This window comes from Mauremys reevesii, linkage group 5 (assembly GCF_016161935.1).
Source record: "Mauremys reevesii isolate NIE-2019 linkage group 5, ASM1616193v1, whole genome shotgun sequence".
Classification (NCBI taxonomy): Eukaryota; Metazoa; Chordata; order Testudines; family Geoemydidae; genus Mauremys; species Mauremys reevesii.
In genome coordinates this window covers 39,980,364-40,004,981 of record NC_052627.1, presented here as the reverse complement: position 1 = coordinate 40,004,981, position 24,618 = coordinate 39,980,364, and the positions used below count along the sequence as shown (strand labels likewise).

Here is a 24,618-nt window from a genome sequence, read left to right as displayed (position 1 = left end):
GTATCTAAGGACTTCAATAGCCATGCCTCCAATGTTCATGTATGATCTTAGCTCTCCCTATTCCCTATCCCTCTAATCATTTCAACCTCGCTAGTCTATATCTGTTTATCTAGGCATTTAGGCTGCACTCATCACATCATTTCTGAGTACCTACCCCAATCTCTCCTCTCAGCCTCCTCTCTGTCCTCACCACCCCTTCTCTGTTGGATGTTTTCCATTGTTGCCCCATGTCCTGCAGTCTTGGACATTCTATCACCCTCCTGTTTTCAGAAACTGCCAAGTCCTTTTCAACCCTAAAAACACTGCTGACATGTAGATTTGTCCTCAATAAATTACAGGGATATTGTAAACAAGGATTTTTGAGGGCAGCTGCTGGTATCTCCTAAAACAAACTCTTCAACTGTTCTCTAACTGCTAATCAATCTTGCTACCCTTTGTCAAGCTGGAATTGAACTACTGTTTGTGGCAGGATACGGTGGCTAGGATAAAGCCTATCATGCAGAATCAGAAAGAGAAAGAGCTTTAGTTCATGAAACAATTTCCTGGTAGGATCCTCAAGCCAAGGGGAGGGAAAAGCTTGAACTGTTTCAAGTTTGAGATTTTAAGAAATGTTGTTGCACCTCTCTGTTGTACTTGCTAGTGAGGTTCAATTAGAAAGTTATTAATAAAAGAATTTAGTATTAGGTAATGATTTCATTTTAAGCACATTTTCCCTTCCAGATAGTTCTCTATGAATTGTAACCTTTTATCATGGACTTAACAACCTGTGGGTTGCTGTTAATTGTCACTTCCAGGTTTCTGTGTTGTTCATAAGCGACTAATGAAACCTGCTGTTTCTATTTACTCACACAGTCATTTTCTAATGCTTTTATTTAGGATAAATATAACTTAGACCCAGATTATTCTTCATTACAGTTTCTGCAGGTCCATCACCATGGTTGGAGAGAAGAAAAAGGACAGCTGAATATTCTCAATTATTTTCAAGTGGTCTGCTGGCCCCTGATGTGACAGAGGAACACTTGCCAGCTGCCTGCTGGTGTCATCAGCTGCACTATAATATGACTAGACAAGACAGACAGAGGGCCTGGTGCAGGAAGCACACTGCCACTGCCTAAATGTAGGTTAGTTGTTAGTGCCAGATTTTGCTATCTTTATGCATGCTGAGTAGTCGCTTCCTCCTTGATGTCACTGGAACTATTCAAGGAGGAAGAGACTACTCAGTGTGAGTAAGAGAATCAGTATCTAACCCAGCTGGAAACCAGCACTGCTAACAAGCCTTCTTTGTTAGGGAGCATTGCTACCTCTTAGTGCAGAACTATTCAGCACCTCTGAGGAAGCTGTGTTGCTGCATTTGCTTTGGAGGTGCAGTGCAACAGGCATGCCACTCCCAGGCAGCTGACCAGCAATAGCAGAGAAGTACAACTGGAAATAGTCACTGTGATTTAACTTTTGTTGATTCTTAAAATCCATGAATATGGAAAAAACTATACAGCAAATCCTTCTGGTTCCACAGTACAATGTATTCGAGGGCCATTCTCCTCTCAGAGCAGATATGTACAAGAGTTAATTAACAGGAGTTAGTAGGAGCATTAAATAGCTTTGCTGAAGTATTTTATAAACACTGTCATGCTGAGGAGAAACTTACACAAGCAGATCACTGAAGTTCACAGGACTTCTCACAGAATAAGATATTTGCCATCATGAGTAAGATGGCAGAATCAGGTCTCTGATTATTTCTTTTCCTTTCCTTTTTTTTAAAAAAGCTAGAAATAATTCACATAATAAGCACAGTTTTTACTAGTCAGTTGTTGATGAACTGGTTCTGATCAAATAAGGATAGACACTTCTGTGACTGAATAGCTGAGAGGATTTGAATGAAATATACACATATAGCCTATTTCCTTTACATTGTCCAGTCAAATGAGCTCGCCTCCATCCATCTCACAAAACCCACCACTGTAATAGGAACAAATTGGTGTTTCCATTCAGAGTCTCAGCAGAGAGTCCAGGGGTTTTGGGGGCATGGGATTCTCTTTGGTCCTTTCTTGTTCCAGGCTGAAATATATTGCCAAGGCAGCGTAGAGAGGCTTGCATTGCTGCTGAACTTTGTGCTTTATTTAATAGGGAGTAGAGGTAAAAGACTTCAGTCATTAAAGCACTTTTCATGAGCACCAATTTAATTAAAATAAAAAGAACAGACTCCATCTTTGTCCCATGCTTCATATCTGAACCCACTTTTCTGCACCTTTGAAAAGTTTGATTAATTTTCTCCCCTTCATTTTGCATGCACTATTGCATTTTGGGGAAGCAGAAGCAAAATACTCTATGAAAGAAGGCTCCTTCCTTTGGTATTTTCAGCCTATCCAGAAACAGGCAGTACCAGAAATGTTGGGAAAAAGCAAGTTCTTGTGAGACTTTTAGCCTAGTTTTGCAGACAAATAGGACAGGCATGCATGCGTTCTTTTTGGTCCTTATCTAAATGGAATCTCTGAACAGTTGTTTCATCGTTGGTTTGGTTTGGTTGAATAACTTTAAGACTTAGAGATGAATATTACTATGCTAAACAAAAGGCATTGCTTTTCATTCCGAGAACTGAACCACACTCCTAATCCTTGGACTCAAAGACAAACACAAAAAGAAAGAGGGCCTTTTGTACGCGAGGTACACTTGCTTAGATTTCCTTGCAGTCAGACTCAGTGGGCCAAATACAAAGGTGATACGTAGTGCTAGGGTATGTTACATATTGGTAAGCACACGTGAGATTTTACTCTCATTCACCTCATTTGGTGAGCTGTGTTCTTGTCACGTGCAAAGCTGTTATTTTCAGCTGTTTTCATGTGTTAATAACTCAGATGAGAATGCTCTGCTTTTCCACATTTTCTGGAATGTGGATTTTGGGGTAAAAGAGTATTATGCTGGATTTACTGTACTTTTCAGTACTCCTGTTTCAGTTATTCAATATTAAAACCATATTCCTCCTGCAAGAACCAGAATAGTGTGACACAACATTGGAAAAATGGAATTTAAAGTTGTATGATAGAAAAATCTCACCATCAGTGTAATGACCAGTTACCGAACAACATAAAAAGACATTCAAGCAAGTTAAGTTCAGTAATCATTTTTCTATTGGTTCAGTTTCTCCCCCATACTTTTTGTTGCCATTATACTAATGCCATTATACTCCTACCAAAGTATTATTGTTGGCCACATACTGCAGCATTTAGCTGTTGATGTACATCTGGTTACAGAACATTTTAAAACAGTTACATACAGACCTACATAATGTATGTGTTTTGGCATGTTATCCAAAGAGAACACATTAAGAGCCACATACAGCTTTTGATCCCTGATGGAGCTTCTATTGAGGACAACGGGCACTGTGCCCATGGATATAGGGCAGTACCATATATGGCCATAAGACAGCAACAAGAATGTCATAGTTATGTTTTCATTTCCCTCTTTAAGGGAATATAAATGTTATAATATTTGTGATACAGTAGGGGTAAGAATGATACTGAAGTATATAATTTGTGAATTACAAAAAGTGTTACGTTCTAATTTTAAATTTCCAGTATTCCATAGAATGTCTTATTTTTTGTTTCTTTGTTTGTTTTTAGAGGCACTCATTATAAAGGAATGCATCTCAGCCACCCACTTCTGGGAAAGCAGCTAATCATGGATCCCTTTGTTTTTGCACAATTTTTACATGTGCCTTATATGGGGGACAGCTCCTTTAGTATCTCAGTGCTAGATGCTCCTTAGGAATTCAATAGAAAGCACCATATTGTCTCCCCCATTTAGAGCCAAAGTAAAGAATATTAGAATCCATTATTTGAATGTATAGTTGTGCAGCATTTAACTAACTCATGCTTCTTACAGACGTAAGACCATAATCTAATCTTTGCTCAGAACTTCTTTTGACATCCGTGGGCATTCCACTCGCCAAACAAGAGTAGAGTACTGTCTTTAAGGTCTAGAATTTTCAAAGAGCTTAGCTCTCATTTAGACACATAAATAATGGGCAGATTTTCAAAAGTGCTCAGGCTCCACCTGCGTCTTTTGTGATACTTATAGCTAGATTTTCAAAGACCTTAGCAACCAATATGTAGAGCCCTTCTGAAAATCTGGCCCCTTATTTTGGTGCCTAAATGGGAACTAAAGTCTTCTGAAAATCCGGTCCTAAGACTATCATCTGTTTCAATGGCCCTTCCTCAGATATTTGGATCATTCATGCAATTCAAGCTTTGCTAGGTGTAGTGGTTGAGAGCATAAATGATTCCTTTCACCCAGGGCAATAGAGTCAAAAGGTCAGGCAGATCTTAGGTAAGGCTGCCCTTTTCCCATGCACCCTCAGATATCTCATTTTCCCAAATGAGTGGCTAAATGATTTGTTCTTTGGGGAAGTTTTGGAAAGGGAGCCAAGTCTGAAGAGCTGACTAATAGAAGACATTTCTTCTGCTCCAATTACTGCTTCCATGCATTTGGCTAGCACACATAAAAGACTTTACTGGGGTAGCATCGCTACTTTTCAAGTGCTTTTGAAAGGTTCTGTAGATATTCAAAGCTATGGATGTACACTATCAGGTAGTTATTTTGAAAGATTGATGAGAGAGAGTGGAAGGACATGTCACTTGTGGCAGCTGTATTATAAATAGCATCAAAATCCTTTTTTTCATATGCAAGTGACTCCGTTTTCAAAACATCTGAGGTTGAACACCGTGCACTGAATTTATTTTCCTTTTTTCCCCTAGTGTAACTGATGACCTCACACGATAAAAAATCAGCGTTCCATTCCATCCCATCATGAAACCAAGGAAATAAGAGTAAGGAGCCACATTGCTCCCAGCCCAAAGGGGTCCAATCTTATTATTTGCCAACATCCACATCTTTTAACATTTATAGTACATCTTTTTAACAGTACATATATTTTAATTTTCAGTTCAGATAGATGTAGATTTATTGCCATCTGGTACAGTGTGTGTTCAGAGTTATTCAAAAGAATCTACTACAAGAACCATACAAGAACTGTTTTTTCCCCCTCACAGCTAGATTAATAGATTTTAAGGCCTGAAGGGAGCATTAGGATCATCTAGTCTGACCTAACATAGGCCATGGAATTTCACCCAATGAGTCCTGTATCAATCTCGATGCTCCTAACCCTAACATAGCCACACATGGTATTAAGAGCAATAAGGTCCCTTCAGCCCCACTGTGTAAATGCACTAGGGCTAGTAAGATCTTGGGTCAGAGTCTCCATACCAGATGTTCCCTCCAGAGGACAGATTGGTGGAAAATAGGGCCTGGTCTACACCTAAAACTTAGGTAGACCTAGCTACATTGCTGAGGGCTGCAAAAGCTTTCATGCCTTTAGGTTGACCTAATCTGCACTGTAGATGCAGCTTGGTCAACAGAAGAATTCTTCTACAACTACAACCTCTCGAAGGGGTGGATTTTCTACAGTGACAGAAAAAAAACCCTTCTGTTGCTGTAGTAAGTGTCTACACTACAGTGCTACAAAGGTGTAGCTGTGGCTGTGCCACTGTACTGCTTGTAGTGTAGATATACCCTGGGTGAAATTTTGACTCTGGCCTCCATGTACCAGCCAGCTTTGCTAGCTGGACATAGAGGAGGGAATAAGCTGCATTTTTTTCAGAGTTGCAGTTAATTTATGTCCCTCCTGGAGAAAGTTGGGAGTATGGAGAGGAATTGTAACTCTCAGCTACTTCTGGGTGGTAAACAGTGTATACCATCCCTTACACCCTCTGACCTTCAGGGTTTATCACCAACTATCAGTGGGCTAGATCCCAGCTGCTTTGTGGCGCCACTGCATTCCTATGTCACTCACGGCACATCTCTGCATCACACGGGGAGTTCCAAGGTGTAGCAGGAGCAAGAACATAATGTGCTCCAATGATCTCAATTACTGGAGTGAATCCTTGGGAGCCCCTATCCTCTGGCACAAGATAGAGAGCTCTAACTTGCACTGGGAGCCAGTTTGGCCCCTGAAAGCTTCCAGGATTTGGAGCTGAAAGGTAACCCACTATCTCCAGTCTGTGGTGCAAATTACATGAATCAGAAGTACCTGTATATTTCTATGAAGATATCTCAGAATTAAAAACTACAGAGAAAGTATGGACCAGACAGTGTCTGAATTTTGCCAAGCTTTTCCACTTTCCAATTTATATAGCTGTAATCATTGGTGTATTAACCAGGGAGAGTTAATCCAATACAGAGTTATTCAGTTCATGAGCAGTAAATGTGGGCAATGAATATCAAAATCTAAAGACCTGTTACCCTACTGATTATGATTTATCATACCGCTATTTACTGTCTTTTCATTTCTCATAACAAATCTTAATGTATTCAGAATAACCTTAGCATACATGTCTTTCTATCTGTCCTTGAAGCACTTCTTTCCTACTGAAATGAGCTGGGTGGGCCATATACCATTCCAGAGTACATTATCTACAGATGACCAAAATGGCTTTGGTTTTTGCAAGTGGAGTCTCACAGGCATGAGTCAGAAAACATTAGGATTTTAAGCAAGTGAGGGTATGTCTATTCTGCAATTAAAACCCTGTCACTGGCCGTCTGTGCCAGCTGACTTGGGCTCACAGGGCTTGGACTGCGAGGCTGTCTCACTGCAGTCATAGGCGCGGGAACTAGGGGTGCAGGGGGTGCTGAAACCCCCACCCAGATTTTGTGTGGGGTACTGCCTGCCATGCCATGCCCAGGATCCCAGTGCTGCTGGCTCCGCACCTGGGGTCCCGACTCAAGGCTGCTGGACCCGTGGCCGGGGCTCTGTTCCTGGCCCCTCACACAGGGTCCCAGCTGCCACCAGCCCCGCTTCCAGGGCTCTGTTGCTGACCCCACACCTGGGGGCTCAGATCCCAGTCTTTCTATTGCTAGTCTACTTGCATGAATTAATAATGAATAGCCTGTCAGTATTCATTACGTTTAATATACAGAAGATTCTGTTTAAGACCATAACTGACATGCTGGATCGCATCAATGATCCATCTTGTCCAGTATCCTGTCTCCAACAGTGGGTAGTACCAGAGCTTTAGGGGAAGTGTACGGAACCGGGTAATCTGAGAGAGATCCACTCCCTGTCTTTCTCTCTCAGCTTCTAGAGAGACAAAGTGGGTGAGGTAATATCTTTTATTGGACCAACTTCTGTTGGCGAGAGAGAGAAGCTTTCAAGCTTACACAGAGCTCTTCTCTGCATACTTCCCGGCTTATGGCAGTCAGCATTTTAGGGTCACCCAAAGCATGGGGTTACACCCCTGATCATCTTGGCTAATAGCCATTCATGGACCTATCCTCCATTAACTTTTTTTTTTAAACCCAATTATACTTTTGGACTCAATTATAATTTTGGCCATCACAACATCAGATGGCAATGAGTTCTACAGGTCAACTGTGCATTGTGTGTAAAAATACTTCCTTTTGTTTGTAGTAAAGCTGCTTGCCTATTAATTTCATTGGGTGACCCTCAGGTTTTTGGATTGTGGGAAAGAGTAAATAACACTTATCTCTTCGCTTTTTCCACACCATTCATGATTTTATAGACCTCTATCATATCCCTCCTTGATCATCTCTTTTCTAAGCTGAATACCCCTAATCTTTTTAGTCTCTCCTCATATGGGAACTGTTACATACCCCTGATCATCTTTGTTGCCCTTCTATGAACCTTTTTCCATATCCACTATATCCTTAACAGCCTTTCCAATCTAGTACTCCAGTCCTGCAATTTATAACATGCAAGCCATCCGGCACCCATGCAGAAACCCACTGAAGTTAATGAGACCATTTGTGGATGCAGGAATCTGCCCACACATTATAAATCGCAGCACTGTGGTCTAGGACTGGAGTACAGTGTGTTCCCAAGGAATGTGTGGGCACAGCGATCTAGCGGTGACAACAAAGAGCCAGGAACCAGAAGAGTTCTGGCCTGGGTTGCCGTGAAGTCATGAGCATTTTCTCTTTATGTGCTCCTGAACAAGAAAACAGATTAGAACAATGATTTTTAAACAATTGCATCGGTGTAATTAAATAAACAAATGCAAAAAATATTGACATTGTCAAAAATTAAAAAGGCTCTCAACAATGAAAAAAGTAGAGAGATTGTTATATTTCTAGAAGTTATATTGGAGATGATTTAAATCACTATAAAGTGGATATTGGAAGCTCTTGTATTTAGTGTTTAAGGCAAAAGACAGAATACAGATTTGTGCTGAGCTACAAATTCACTCTGTGATCCTGAGCAAGTGTCTTGTCCTCCTTGTGTCTCTATCAACCCAGCTGGAAGACTTGGTAGTAAAAAAAACACCAGCATTTCAATGAGTTCCAGATGCTGTGTTTAAGTTCAGTTCTCCTCAGTACATATGTTCCAAATAATAGCTGAAGGAGAAGACAGATGCCTGATGGCTGGGTTTTAGACATGTATATGAAATTTTGTAATCTTACATTTTGCTTATGTTCCAATAGCCAATGAGAATCCAAAAGAGCCTCTTTTGGGATTGGAAAGAACCGCCCAGGATTGGTTATTTTATCCCTACTGAAGGTAATACAGGGTTAAAACAGAACAATGTTGTTGTCATCTTATCTACAAAACCAGATGATCATATTATTTATTATATATTTACTCTGCAACATACATTGCACTACCTACATTAGTCAGTGAGTATATGACTGCTTCTTCTTATATGAAATACAATTATTTTGCTGTTACCTTGCCCTTCACTGGTCTCTGTTTCCCTGTCCCCTAGGGTTGTTTTGTTTTATTCTCTTTAACCTCTTTGGAGGGGACTGTCTTCTTCTGCATGTACAGTGCTGGTTGAAGCTGAAGCTGAGCGAGACAGGGATGATGCTGGTGTGTGGAGGAAAGCACTCTGAGGAGTTTAGAGCCACAGTACAGTTCTCTTTGGTTGAAGGAACCAGGGGCAGCTCCAGGCCCCAGCACACCAAGCGTGTGCTTGGGGCGGCAAACCGCGGGGGGAGCTCTGCCGGCGCCGCAAGGGCAGTAGGCAGGCTGCCCTCGGCAGCGTGCCTGTGGAGGGTCCGCTGGTCAAGCAACTGACATTCTGGTGTTTCCTAACCTTTGAGTGCTTGACTTTGTAACCATAACATTTTTTTAACATATTTTTTGGATGTAATATAAATACATGATATAAAGCATTACACTTCATCCGTAAGCTTTCATACAGCCTGCAGGACACTATGCAGTCCCACATTTCCTGTTGACTCTCAGATTCTGACATACTGGGAACTCTGAAAGACTGAGTCAGAATATACGGAGTAGAGGCTAGATTGCAGCAGTATTGGTGGTACTGTGTTTGTTTTTTAAATGATTTCTCGTTGTTTGTTAAGGACATGATTGAGAACCCCTTGCTCACCTGGAGTAGTATTTTACTAGGAATGCAGTCCCTTTGATTTGATCGAGACTACCTGAATAGTAAGGCACAACTGAAGGTGAGTATGGAGTTCCCACTCCAGTAGTAAATAACTGAGGGCTTGTCTACATTTAAAAGGCTGCACCGCTGTAGCATTTCAGTGAAGATGCTACCTGCACTGACGAGAAGGCTTCTCCACTCTGCGTATGTAATCCCCCTTCCCAAGAGACAGTAGCTTGTCAACGGGAGAAGCCCACTGTCTACATAAGGAGTTAAGTCAGTATAACGACACCCTTGAGCGACATAGTTATACCGACGTATATTGCTAGTGTAGGCCAAGCCTAAGTTATCCAAAAACCTCTCAGCCAGAGGGTCAGGAGGTGAGGATGAGGTCATGCAATTGCTTCGGTTAGTAATGCACACATTTGAGGGCTTCATCATTTTTTAAGCTATGGTAATGATACTGTTACTGTGCAGGGAAGACTAGAGTTATAGGCCTCCTAGCAGTTCATTTAAGAAAAGATTTGAAGGATCTAACATGCCATTGCTTCTCATTTCTGACTCAAGAATAGTACTTCCAATGTCTCATCACATCACTCCCAAATCTCGTTACAATGCCACATCACATTGCCATCTAGTGGCTAAGTATATTCACTACTCCTAACAGGGGCATAGATATTGTTTAGGGTTTCTACCCTACTGTGCGTTACTGTGCTACATGCTGGTTTTTATTCCAAGACCCTTACTGTGGCACTGTATCTCAGCATCCACAAAAGCCTTCTTATCTTTCTGCTGCCCCTAGAACGTGACTGAAAATAACCTCTCCCACTATTTTAAAACAAAAGGAGGTAAAATATAAAACAATGAGGCAAATAAGCTACAATCTAGTTTTCTGGTGGTTACATGTGTCTTACATGTACAGTATCACATTTTAGAACAATTTCTTGATTCTAGAAACAATATGAAAGCATTCATAAGTGAAACGAGTTCAAGGGCCTCAACCTCATGAGGAAACCCTGACAGATTTTAGCAAAATTTCTCATAATTGTCAGGCAGTCTGAATGTAAGAGAGAATCCCTCCTGGAAATGCAGGAATGTTGTAGGTCAGGATGAAAATGCCTCTTGAAGGAAGTTTGCACTTCTTGTGCCCATACTGTTCCTATTCCTAGCCAGTTTTTTCTTTCTGGTTGTGTGGTGTGATACAATTAAAAACCTGAAATACTTGAAGTTAAGATAGTTCATGTTTATTTGGGAAGAGGGCATCCTGGGAATTAGCATGTGTTTTCAGTCAGAAAAAGAAAAACCAAACCTTTCCAATCACAATAACCTGAAAGCATGTCTGTATCTGAGTTATCATCTGGTGCACATATTTAATCTTTAAAAAGTGCATCATATTATTAAAAACAAATTCACACTTATTTACTTTCTGGGAACTTGATATTCATTTCTGCAGAAGGCATGGCACAGTCACTTTAAAAATTAAAGTGCAGGAGGAAAATAAATGGAAAATGTTAAGAATAAACGTATTTATGTTTTACAATGGTCTTAATTCTCTGCCCATGAATCTGAAGAATTCAATTTAACATTAATATGTGAGAATATAATTTCATAAAATCACATCCTACAAACCCCAACATCTCTCTATTTTGCAACATTCCCTACTCCCTCCCGCACACCAGCAATGACCTATTGAATAGTTCAGGGTATATGATCAGCAGTTTAAATAGCTATAAAACTGATAGTTAAAAAGCAAATTGTAAATATGTGAATATCACAAGTGCCCATAAGGAAGAATGAATTTATAAGGCCTGATTCTACCATACATACTCATTTTGAGCAGAATTGAGCCCATAGAATTTACCTACCAGATTTTAACATCACTCACACCACTGTAAATCCAGCATGTTCTCACCAAAGTCACTGATGTCAATGTTGTTACTCCTAATTTACACCAATATAACAGAGATTAGCCCTAAAGCCAAGGAAACCTTTTAGGTCATCTCGTCCAGCCATTTTACAGTGCACCTTGCATTAGAGTGTCATTGCTCCCCTCCTATTTCATCTCACCTCCTCCTGTGACTTGTTGGAAGTGCACTTCTTTACATTGTGGGAGAGTCTCAGGGTCATAGTTAGCCTTGTGGTTTTGTTCTATTATATGAGCTCTTCTCCATTCTCCCAGGCTTTTCATATGACAGTATTAATCTGCATGCACTGATATAATTAGACTATAGTTGGACAGAATCAGAAAAACCCACGAGGCAAACAAGCCTGCCAAATTCATTACAAGTTCTCTACATTCACTTGTCTTACAAGACCAAGAAAAGTCAATGGGTAATTCTGAAGTCAGAAAAATATTAGAGCAGCAAATAAATGTCATGTGGTTCAGTGACCTTAAAATATACGACAAAAAAACCCCTAATGTTCTATCTTGTCTGAGGCAAGGCATTATTCATGGGAAGGATGGCATGTATTTGGAAAAGAAGACGCCTGTTGGGGAGTTCCATACAAGATAAGTGGAGAATAGGGTAAGCAGAATGTGGACCCAGTAGCTGGACTGCAAGCTTGTGATTGGCCTTGCCTGCCAAATCACCTTCCCCCAGCCTCCCACTTCTGACTTACCACACTTTTCTTTCTCCCTATGTAGCCATAATGAATATGCTTTCCTCTGCCTCACAACTGTAACTGAATGCAGAAAAATCAAACAGGCAGGAAAATCTTTTTTTTTTAAAAGACCAATTTTGCAAAAATTGAATGTCACATCTGTATTTATACATCTGCCCTCAACAACTGTACCAGTATCTATAGCAGCAGCACATTATGGTCCTGAAGAACAAGCCTATTATGTGACTGGCAGGAAGCCTACCATCTCTAAAGGATTAGGCTGCTTGCACTCAGCAACATTTCATGGCAACTCAGAATGGTAACATCTTTAAAACCTCTTATTGTTCCCTGCTAAATATTAATATAGAAACAAAACATTTGTAATAGTAAATAAAGGCAGAGTTGTGTCTATCATAGGGTGATCTCCTGAGAGTGTTTTCCAGCTTCAGTGGTGACCACCAGAACTCCAGTTGCTCTTAACCACCACCATGCTTTTTCAATCCCTTCCACAGACCAGTTAGTGGGTTCTATTGCTGTTCCCTCCTTCTTCTCCCTCCCCAGCACTGCCTTCCTGTATGCTTACATACTCCCAGCTTCTTGGGGATGGGCTTACTTTCACCCACTTAGCTTCTCAGTTGTGTCTCTACTCAGTTAATCGGCACCCTCTTCTAACTGCCTGTCTTTCAATCAGGTCCCAATTAATGTCCATGGTTGGGGATTTGAGTTGACTCAGTACACACTGTTACAGTGCCCTATTTAAAATGTGTTATTAGTCCAAGGCCTTTTAAATAATTTTATTATATCTGGCTAACTACACATTTGACTCCACTCAAAGTCCAGCTACTAGTGCACTCTGCTACTGACAGAAATGAAATAATCTAAGGTCTTTGAATGCTGTGTAAATGGTTGGGACAAGGTGATTTAATAAAGATGTTTATACATAGGTAATGCACAGGGAAAATTAACACCAGTTGACCACCATATGAATTACAATGTGAAGCACCCATTCCTGTATTGTTTGTGCACTCAATGCTCTCACTGAAGTTTATGGGAGCATTGTGTGCATGGTTATACAGGATTAAACCTTCAACTCCTAGGAATAATAGGAGGTTTTTCTTTCGCCTGTTTCTCCTATCTTAGGGCCTGATTCTTCACTGCGGATGCATCTTCCACTCCACATTACATATTGATTTACATCTGTGCAAAATGGGTGTAAAATGCAGCCATATCAGAATGGATCCACCTCGCTCACATGGAGATGACTACAGAAATCAGTTCAGCTTATCTCAGGCTCACATCAGCTTTAGGACTGCTCTAAGGTACATGCAGCTGTAATGATCATCAAAGGACTATTTCACCACTGTCTGTCCCCTCCACTGCCCTGGGCATTCCCATTCCCCCTGCAGCCAAGGCGACAATGCATCCTTCAGGGCTGAGAGCTTGGCAGGTATAAAGCTGGCTATGCTGGTTCTATATCACTGGAGCACTCTTCCATGGTGGGAGAATCCTCAACTGGCCACTTAAACCAATTGAAGTCTGTTTTGCACAGAAGCCGTCTTAATGGGGGTCAGGCCTGGTTAACTGTCTGTAGCAGATCTAGTTCCTCATTATTTATTCGCAGTAGAAGCTTATTAATTCACACCACTGACTGAGAACACCATTGTGAAATGGTGATTTTTGTGACTTGGCAAGTAAATCAAACAACAATTTAAAAAAATCAAGGGTACTGCACCACAAAATGTACTTTGTTCCTTTGTTTGACATTTGTAGTTTCTTTACATTACTTCCTTATACTCCGATAAGTGTTTTGTAGTTGTAAAAGTTGTAAAAAGTAGTAAAGGCTCATTAATACAAGACATCAGTACAGCAACTGCTGTTAATTAAGAAAAGACCAACATTTCATGTGTGAAAATGATAGGTTGTACAGATTAGTGAAGGGTCTGAATTAGTCACCTCCTACTGTATTTTCAGAACCTTTCCAGCACCTAACAATGTGCCTAACATTTTATTTTAAATGGACTGTTAAAATGTGAGCCATCCTAGAAATGACAGAGTAGTCCAGTGTTGCACTGTGTGCCACTGTTTTATCTGATATGTATTGCTCATCAAGATCTACTTGTTTAAACATTGATCATTTTATATATGTGGTAGGGTGCCAGAGACATAGGTATCTAATAAGTTGGGTAGATGCTACAACACCAAAGTTGAAGAGAGAGACAGTTCTGCCATCTGTACTGTGAGGAAGATGGGGCTTTTCTGATAAAATATACTTCCAATTGCAGTCACTTGATATTATGGCAAGGAGATCCCCCCCCCAAAAATCTGCAAAGCAACCACACTGTCCTCCTTCAAATATCTCCTTAAAGCTCATCTCTGCCACAATGTCTACAAAAAGCCCAACAATTGTTAGGCACCTAGTGTGCGGTGACTGCTGCTTATTGTGTTGATCAGAATTGTTGCTTTGTGTTCCCCCTTCTCTTTCTTGTATCCATCTAGTGTCTCTCACATTATATGTAGACTGTAAGCTCTGTGGGGCAGGCACTATCTTTTCATTATGTTTGTACAATACCTACCAACACAATAGGGCCCTGGTCTCCAGCCACTACTGCAATAGAAATACAGATAAAACTGACAATTAGGGATGTATGTTTGATTTAACTTCTCCTATCACACTCTGTAAGTGCATGTTCTTCACTTACACAGTACTTCAGCCACAAAAATCAGAATCAAATATCCTTATTGCAGTTTAACCCATGAAAATATTCAACATCTAAGATCTTTTCCCCCCACTTTCTGGTGGTTCAGCAGACATATCAATATTCTTTTTCCTGTACAAGTGTCTCTTATGATGGGGCTAAAGGTGAAAAATAAGGCAGTGCTGAATTCCATTTCAAACATCCTGATGTTCTCCCTGCTGCTCTGGTCAACCTGGCTTTGGGCAATTTAACAAATGCTTTCAATTTCTGTATCTCTGCCCAAGAACAGTGAATTCTACAACTGCTGTTCTGTGAGGACATCAGAGGGCTGTATCAGACCCTCTGGAGATGATGGGAAAGTGTAAACAGGTCCATTTGCAGCTCATTTGCTATCAGTATAAAAAAAAAGTGAAATGACAAATCTTTGATTGATTGTTGGCTCTCCACAAATTCCTACTCTGTGGTAACAGCATTACAAATGAGTTATTTCAGGCAGGAGCCTGTGGCTGTTTGATAAAATGCAGCAGTTCTGATAATACATTTAACACAGACTTGTTAGATAATTTTCAAAGACAGACAACACTAGGTCAAATTCACCCCAAGTATAGCTTCACTGATCATTTTTAAAGGAGTCAGAGAAATTATTGTAGGAAATGTATACATTTAGACTTGACTTTCGTTTTACAGAATCTAAAGGCAAATAAAATTAATGGAATCTGAAATTATTAACAAGAATACTTGCAATATCTAAGTCTGTGCACAATAGCTATGTTTTCCTTAGAAGCATGGTAAATGGAAGCTGACCTGTCTCTCTGTAGAGTTGACTCAGGACAAAATTTTGCCAGCGGATATAGCTTTTCACAACAGAAATAATTAAGTGCTTTCTTCAGAATAAAATTATGAATTGGCCCCCGACTTAGAATTTGCCAGTTTAGCAGCAAAATCAGCTTTGAGCATTGAAATGAGAGTTTTCTGCCTTTGGTAAGAGCCTTTCAACTCCATTGACTTCTATGGGCTTTCACCAGGGATAAATTTGGCACTGTATTTATAAGGACATGAGATTTCATACAGCTGTATATTGTTCAAATAAGGTTATACAGGCTTTATGGAAAGAAGCTATTTCACTTTCTAATTCACCTGATGAATCAGATACAAGATGAAAGTAATAACAGATAATCCAGTTTGCTATTACTGACATAATACAAAGTCTATGCTGACACATTACATGGGTACGCTGCACTGAAAATGAAAGATTACAGTAACAATATGCACAACTGTTCTCTTCTGTATTATATTAACATGTCTTTCATGCCATTGCAATGTAATCAGTCCTCAGTATTTTTAATTATAGTCTATTTAGTCATGTAAAAATTGGGTTCGGTTTCTCAGGAAAAAAGGAAGGCTCTTTGTAGTTCATCAAAAGTGCACATTGCTGCGTGATGAACACTGTTGACAAATTAAACTACAAGAAGCAAAACTTAAAAGATATGGGGTCAGCTCCTCATCTGATATAATCCCTATAATTCCGTTAATGTCAACACTTCTCTGATTTACATCAGCTGAAATTCTGGGCTAGGATGAAGTTTGGGTTCATTGCAGGACACACTTTATCCAGATATCCAAACCACATAAGCCTCTAAAACTGATCTAGGAATTTTGTAAGAATAAACATTTTTTCAGAATTTCTAGTTGTTCCTACTTCTGGTAGGCCTTCATGGTAATTCATCACCCTGGGCTCACGACTACCTGCTGTGAAAACAATTCCCACTGATGTTAATGGGAGCTATTGGCATTCAGCCCCTTCCGGAGTTGCTTATCACCTTGGAATACTGAGCCCACGGTGCACAAATAAACTAATAAACTAACCAGTTGTGATGGACCCAGGATACACAAGTCAGATCCACATTCAAATCAGAATGTTCTCATACCTCAAGGATGTTTGGATCTTGAGTTTTGGGTAGGCTGCATTCACATTTGTAGGTCCAACTCCTTATTCACTTTTTACTCAGTCCTTACTCAGCTAGAACTCTTGCTGAAGTCAATTCTACCTCATTCTACTCATGGTATGTGCAGGATCTGAACTTGGGACTAGTCTTTACAAGTGCAATATAGAGATTGTGCTTCTCAGCAGTTGGAGAGTGTAGTCCTCCTCCTCCGGTCACACCTTCCTTCCTTTGCAGCAGACCCTGCCCATACCAAAACCATTAAGTGAAATTGTAAAGGCTGTGGGGAGGGGGGATTGCCTCATCTTACAATTATTCAATGGGCATCTCAGATTCAGGGGGACCTCAGTCCCAGGGGACAATTCTGCAAGAACTGTGTGAGAGTACTAACCAGTGCTAAATGTTCTATTGAGCCCATGAAAAAGCTAGTTGAAAATATGTAAACAAATTATTCAGTGAGGTTTTTCATTATTCATTCAGATTACAGAGATGGGTAAATAATTCATTTTTATGCTTACACACACACATACATCTACATAGATAGATGTAAATTAAATGAATTGTAAAAAATTTCAAATAAAATATTCACATTTTTCTCATTATTCTTGTAGCTCTCTTCCATGGTATATTTCTAGCAAAAAGTCTTCTGATTAAAGCACTAGGCTGGGACTCAGAAGATGCATATTCAATTCCCAGTTCATCCACAGACTTTGTGTGTAACCTTAGGCAAGTTATAAATGGCCCAATTTTCACAGCTGCAGTGTGCATGCAGCTCCTATTGTCTTCTGTGGGAACTAGGATTGTTCAGCACTCTGATAATCAGGCCATAAATCTCTCTCTGCCTCAGTTCCCCAGCTTTAAAATGGGGATAATTATATTTCTTTACATCACAGGGCTGTTGAGAGGATAAATGCACAGATATTTGTAAGGAGCTCAGATCCAATGGCAAGCAGGCCCTGGCAGCACAGTACCCAGATAGACTGACCATTTATAAGAAGGCTGTGAAATTTAAATGGGAGCTGACTCAGCACCCTGTTACTCAGATCCTACCAGGTTATATTAATTGAGCTCTGACTGAAAGACAGGCAGTTGGCAGAGGAGGCCAATTAACTGAGTGGAGATACAGCACAGGTGCTAATTGGGTGGGAGTATCTCCAGCAGGTAGCCCTACATACGCAAACAGGAAAGAAGTGCTAGGAAGAGTGTAGGAAGCTTGAAAGAAGGTAGAAGAAGATAGGAGTGGTTACTTCTATTGCTGTACCTTTCCCCAGACGCACGAGGGGAAGTTGGCTGCTGAATGGAAATATAATATATAATAAAGTATGGTAGTGGGTAAGAAGATATGGAGTGATTGTGGTCAGTTACTGAGGTTGGAAAGGACTCTCAGGGGACCATCCCATGATAGGCACCTAACTGTTTTAGGCTCTTCAAAATCCCATCTGAAAGCGTGATAGTCTCTACTAATTCATAAGGTTAAGTATTTACTGCATTACTGAATTTAAGCTATGATTAAAACACCCCAAATATGCTAATTGTTACTTCATTTCACAAATAATTCTAGGCATTATCTGATAGTACAAGATGTTAGTCTGTCTAATAATTCATTCATTCATTTTGACAATGCTTGATAAAATATCTCATTCCCTCCTGGGAAATGCTTGCAGCCAGGCCACTACTGTATGTATTAGAAATTCAGAAGCATGAATGAAAGCACTGACACATATAAAACAGCATATCACATTTTCTCTTGCTATTAGCTCTCCAGCTAATCTTTCTAAAATGTAAAATGGATGCAGATCGCTTTCTGCCTTGCTTTTTCTGGAGATTATTTACATGAAATCATCGTCAGCCATTTTTTCATAATATTCGCACACAAAACCCCCAAGCAAGGCAAAATGCTGGACAGGATTAAAAGAAACAGAGAGAGAGACAGATAAGCATATCTGGCTATGAGTGAACAGCCTGTTTTGGGTTCCTCTCCTGGAATTATTCTTCCTTGGGTTGTGCCTCACCTCCATTTTTTCTTTTAGTGATGCCATAGCCTGCTTCTCTAATTACGTATTATTTTGAAGCATCATCAGCCTGAAGCCCTATATGAGATAGAATGTGCCCAGAAGCAGAAGCAAAACTACTTTTTTAGAGCCAGGAACTAACTAGTGTATTTCTCTGTACCAGCTACTGAAAAAATATTTTGTTCTGTATAATTTTGTATATGAAACATATGTAATTAGAAAAGCAGGTTATTCCATTACTAAAAGAATCAGCTGAGGTAAGGGGCAAGCCAAGAAAATAAAAGAGATATATATGTATTCATTTCTCTGCCTCCATATACATATAAAAATAAGATTCCAGGATTGTTACTCTGTGCGTGTGTCAGTCGGAGGCCTAGAATGTCTGAGCCAGTGTGAAGTGATGGAATCAGCTACAAGCATGGTCAAGAGTTCCTTTTGTTTAAAATATCACCAAGTTCAATCATCATTGGGATTCACGGTCTATTACCATCGAATTTCTAAGTTCTCAGCCATTTTTGGTTGTTTAACACTTTATGAATTACACCCGTTTGACATCACACTCCCATATACACTTTCAAATTCCCATTCATTTAGATATATGGGAGTTTAGAAACTTAGTCAACATGAGCCATCAGTCACCCCACTTCAGTTTGGAAAGCTCATTCCCAGAAAGCCAGCAATTTTTTCAGGACCATTTGTCATTCCTACCATCTTTGTATACATCATAGTCCTGATTGCTTCACAAACCTCTGCCACAACATTTATTGATTAATTTATTTGTAAATTAAATGCTATTAATCGGATAGACATGGCCTGCTAAACCCTGGGTTATGAGTTCAATCCTTGAGGGGGCCAGTTAGGGATTTGGGGATTGGTCCTGCTTTGAGCAGGGGGTTGAACTAGATGATCTCCTGAGGTCCCTTCCAACCCTGATATTCTATGATTCTATGAAATGCAGTCAGTATTAGGTGATGAGTGTGGTTGTGGATGGTTTATTAAGCCTTTCCATGGCTAGGTCATTAGTTTGAATCCATTCCAGGCTGGCCTTGATCAAAAGTTGTTATTTTATGGTGACTGTTCAGTAGCCTATGTGAAGTGAGTTAGTGTCTGGAAGTCAGCAAGTATCTGCTATAGTTGGCACTAATTTATAACCTTTTTTAAAATTTCTTTAGCCCTGCATATCTCTCATTGAAAATGACAGTATACATTTTCCAAACAATCTCCAAGTGGCTTTTCCATTTACGCCAATTCATTTGCATATGTAACCAAATGCACATGCAATCACTGTATTATCCTGAACTACTTCATTTGCAAGCACAAATAAACTACTTTTCTATTCACATGTTATCTGCAATCAGGTCATGATTTTCACTGATTTCTTAGTTATTAGCAATCATTCAACAAACTTGATAAGATCACTATGAGTATTCACTCACTGATACTTGCACCATACATTGGTCTCCTAAATCACATGGTATTATTTATCTTCTCTAATTGCTTTGGGGTTATGTGCATAAAAGAGCCAGAGAATATCAGCCAATCAAATTTGCAGACTTTGCTCACAAAAATATTTACAGACATGTTTTCTTTTACTAAATTTGACCAGCTCAAACAGCGATGACAAACAGTTTCATTAGCATAGACATAAATCAGAAACTGTTTATACCCCAGACTATTTGACAGTGATGGCCAAGTGATGAAATAAATAAATTAAATAAAATGAAGAGTAATCAATATTCTTTTCTAAGTTGTTTCTCTTCCCTGCCCTGGCAAGTTTGAGTGCCTCCCATTACATATTTGCATAATTCCATCATCGTGGTGAACAAATATTTTACCTGCCTAGATAAATGTATAGAGGACAGGTCCATTAATGGCTATTAGCCAGGATGGGCAGGGATGGTGTCCCTAGCCTCCATTTGCCAGAAGCTGGGAATGGGCAACAGAGGATGGATCACTTGATGATTACCTGTTCTGTTCATTCCCTCTGAAGCACCTATCATTGGCCTCTGTCAGAAGACAGGCTAGATGGACGTTTGGTCTTACCCAGTATGGTTGTTCTTATGTTCTTTCAGTTTTGGGGCCTCATCCTGAAATCAATGGAAGTTTTCATAGAACCATAGAATTGTAGAACTGGAAGGGAACTCGAGAGGTCATCTAGACCAGTCCGCTGCACTCATTGCAGGACTAAGTATTATCTAGACCATCCCTGAAGGTGTTTGTTTAACCTGCTCTTCAAAGATTCCACAACCTCCCTAGGCAAATTATTCCAGTGCTTAACCACCCTGACAGTTAGGAAGTTTTTTCTAATGTCCAACCTAAACTGATTTAAACAGCTCTGACTCAGATCTGCACAAATATAACAAAATAATCCTGCTAAGAACTCTTTCAGATTTGAAAGAAGCTAAGTTATTAGTCTTTGGCTTTTACTGAAAAATTCTCTTTGACGCTATGTGGAAGAAGGTACTTTTTCATAAGAACAAAAGAATGGTTGTACTGGGTCCATCTGGCCAATATCCTGTCTTCCCACAGTGGCCTGATGCTTCAGAGGGAGTGAACAGAACAGGGCAATTTTCAGTGATTTATTACAAAAGAAAAATATTGCCATTTGGGTATTTATTCCCTTCCCCTCCACCTCCCTATTTTAATGGCAGGTTTGTAATAACACTGTTGTAAAATATAAAAATGTCTCAACTGAGGCTAAGAAAAAACACAGCAGTTTCACAAAGGGTAAGGAGATGAACTTCAGGATAAAGGTTCAGCATAGCAGCTCGCCTACTGCCCTTGGAAAGGGTATGCAGCATACTCAAAAAGAGCTTGAATGTCAAGTCACTTTCTTCATTATATTTCATTGTAACTATATGTGGGCGAACTTCAGAAAGCTTGGAATTCCTATTAATTACACATAAGCATCTGTGTATGGTGAGTGTGATTACTTTGCAAAGCCTGAGTAACTGTGAAAGAGGGTAAAACATACTTATAGATCTTCTATAAACATATTTTGTAGGAATCAGTAGTCCTTACTTAGGCAAAATTTCTATTGAAGTCCATTGGATGAAGGAGTGAATAAAGACAGGATTTGATACTGCTAAATGTAAAGACCCAGCAGAAAGGGACAAATTCTACTTTAATTTACATTAGTGTAGACCTAGTGTAGCTCCAGTGGGATTATTCCACATTGATCCTGGTGTTTCTGAGGTCAGGATGTGGCCCACAGTATATGGTGGGAAAAACAGATGCAAGCATGAAATTTTTGCTAAGTTTACAGAGGGGCAAAGAATGTGCTAAACTTTGTCTTCACAAGGTTGTTTTTTTTTATGATTTTCCCTAAATTAGTCTTGGAACAAGCTGTAGCAAAAGGTCATGATTTAAGTGCTTTAGCCCACAGAGATGCATTTCCAGGGAGATGTGTGTTTTTAGTGTTGCTAGGGTAACTCTTAATCTGCCATGGCACCAGTCAAATCCTCTGGAAAATAAGTGAGAAAGAAAGCAAAAGCAGGTATGGAAAACACTTTAACATCATAAAAAGATTAAAACAAGTGTCTAGAAAGTAGTTAACTATAAGTGACAGATAGCCAGAACTTTAAGCAGAATGACTAAAGGAAGGAATTAATGATGCTTTCAAAAAGACCTTGTAGGGCTTTACCTTGCATCCCTGAAATCAGCAGCAGCTTTTCCACTGACTCCAATGGCAGCAGGTTTGGGGCTGTAGAACTTTGCAAACAAATCCAGAACTCATGGAACAAATCTGTAGAACTTTTCTAACAAATCCAGAAAGCAGGTGACACTTTCTTGTTTCAGGATTTGTTACAAACCTTTCATGAAAACTTGCACCGTGTCTTAAGTTACCCATTCCCAAGGGTTGCTGCGTAGAGATTTACTGTTTTGACCTGACAGTGCAAATCTGTATGAACTGAACCAAGAATCAAAGTTTGCTCTGCCCCATGGAGACTGAAGCCACAGCTCTAGTCCTGTATTACTTGAAGTGATGGGGCGAGGTCCTCAGCTGACTTCAGTAGAGCTATGCCAATTTACATCAGGTGAAGATCTGGTCTATGAAACCTACTTGCTAAAAATGAAAAAAAATCAAACAATAATTTTGAAAAGGAAATTAGTTTTGAAAGAGCTTCTCACATAGGCTGACCAGACAGCAAGTGTGAAAAATCGGGACAGGGAATGGGGGGGTAATAGGAGCCTATATAAGAAAAAGCTCCATATATCGGGACTGTCCCTATAAAATCAGGACCTCTCGTCACCCTATTCTCACACCTCAAAGATACTTGGACAAACATTATATTTAAAGAAAAATTGTTTACATTGTATGCCATATATTTTCTGAATTTGTCCTCCATAGTTCCTGTTACAGTAAATCCCATATGACATAGCAACAATTGTGATATTCCACAAAATGGACTATGTGGGATGCATGAGCCAAAGCCTGGGGCAACATCCAGTGGTCAAAGGAAAAAGAAAAGGCATCCATAGTTAATTTTTCATTAGCTACATGCATGTTTGAATCACTTTGATTTGTTTGTATATTTTCATGATGGCCCACTCTAAGGCTCTCTGATCACATAGACATGGCGTTCAAGGCATGAAGTCCCATTTCTTTGCTAAATGTGGCACCAGTGCGCTAGGCAGCATATGAGATGAGGACAATTTTTTACCTCTTATTCTTAGCTGGATTCAGCCAGAAAAGAGCAATATTTTTACTTTTCTCCCAATAAGGCACCAGAAAGGGACCACTGATAGCTTGTTGCAGAGAGTGAGAAGCGAGTGAGATGCAGGAAGATATGATACACCAGCAAAGCTATCTTTGGATGTTGCCCAAAGAGTCCCAGGTAGCACCAACTTGTAAATCTGTTAGGGGAACCAAAAAAAAGCAAAAGCAAACTTGGTGATTCAGCTCTGTTTCTTTACGTTTGGCTATTCATACAATGCTTATCTGAACTATCTGTACTTTTTGGACCCTGTGCGCTGAAAGGGCTAACAAAACTAACAAAACTCTGGAAGTCACTACCTGACTTTAACTCCCCCCAACACACAATCCCTAGAGGGACTGTCCCCACATTCCATTTTTTTTAAAGAGGGCAGCAGTCACACAACACAAGACCATCTTGGCTGAACTCACTGTTCTAAATTCCAGCAGTGAAATTCATGCATGAAATTAAACTCCAATAAAAAATAAATACAGTCACTTCTTCAGTTCCTTCTTCTGAAAGCCTGGATGGTTGTAGCTGTTGACTGGTGATCTCTTCAGTGGCCTAAGCTGGAAATATAAACTAATAAAGTCTGGGAGGAATTAACAATGGAAAAAATGACTAGTATTAAGAGAGACAATTACAATAATTGTTTGACCCCATCAGTTCTTTTCATCAAAGAGGCAGAAATGATCATTGTGGCCTGCATATATATGATTATTTATATCATATATTACCTCTTCTGAGAGGTACACATGCATACACGAGTGACTGTGGTCTTGTGCCTTTAACTCTCTGCACTTAGCAGGGAGAGAAGTGTAATTTAACTTTGCTTAGGGATGGCTTTTCAGTCCTGGTAGTAGTTGTTAGGAGGAGGTTCAAAGCTATAAAAGGGGAGCTCCAGTCAGGTTACTTTATTGTATATAATGGGTCTGATTCACCAGGACCAACAGTTCTACACCAGCTTAATTCCATTGATTTCAATGGTGGCATGCCAGCATAAAACTGGAGTAACACAGTGGTGAATCAGGCCTATGATTTATTAATTGATCACAAGCCAGATCATCAGCAGTTATAAATTAGCACAGATCCACTGAAGTCAATGAAGTTACACTGATTTATGCTAGCAGAGGATCTGCCTCAACATCTTCCTATATCAATGTGCTGATATATGTATACTTATATTAACATGAAATGCCTGGTGTGTGGTACATACATGAGACATTCAATTTCTATCTATCATGAACCTTTAGTTCCTTGCACCTTATATAATT

At 39.8% G+C, this 24,618-nt stretch overlaps 1 long non-coding RNA gene across 1 annotated transcript in view; it reads left to right on the top strand.

Moving 5' to 3' along the window:
• LOC120406289 overlaps nucleotides 1–16,961 on the top strand; it is a 29,263-nt gene extending 12,302 nt beyond the window's left edge. The window contains exons 2-3 of the long non-coding RNA XR_005599202.1: nucleotides 8,491–8,566; nucleotides 13,137–16,961. This is a non-coding gene — a long non-coding RNA (uncharacterized LOC120406289). The remainder of the gene's footprint in view (nucleotides 1–8,490; nucleotides 8,567–13,136) is intronic.
• The last annotated feature ends 7,657 nt before the right edge of the window (nucleotides 16,962–24,618 follow it).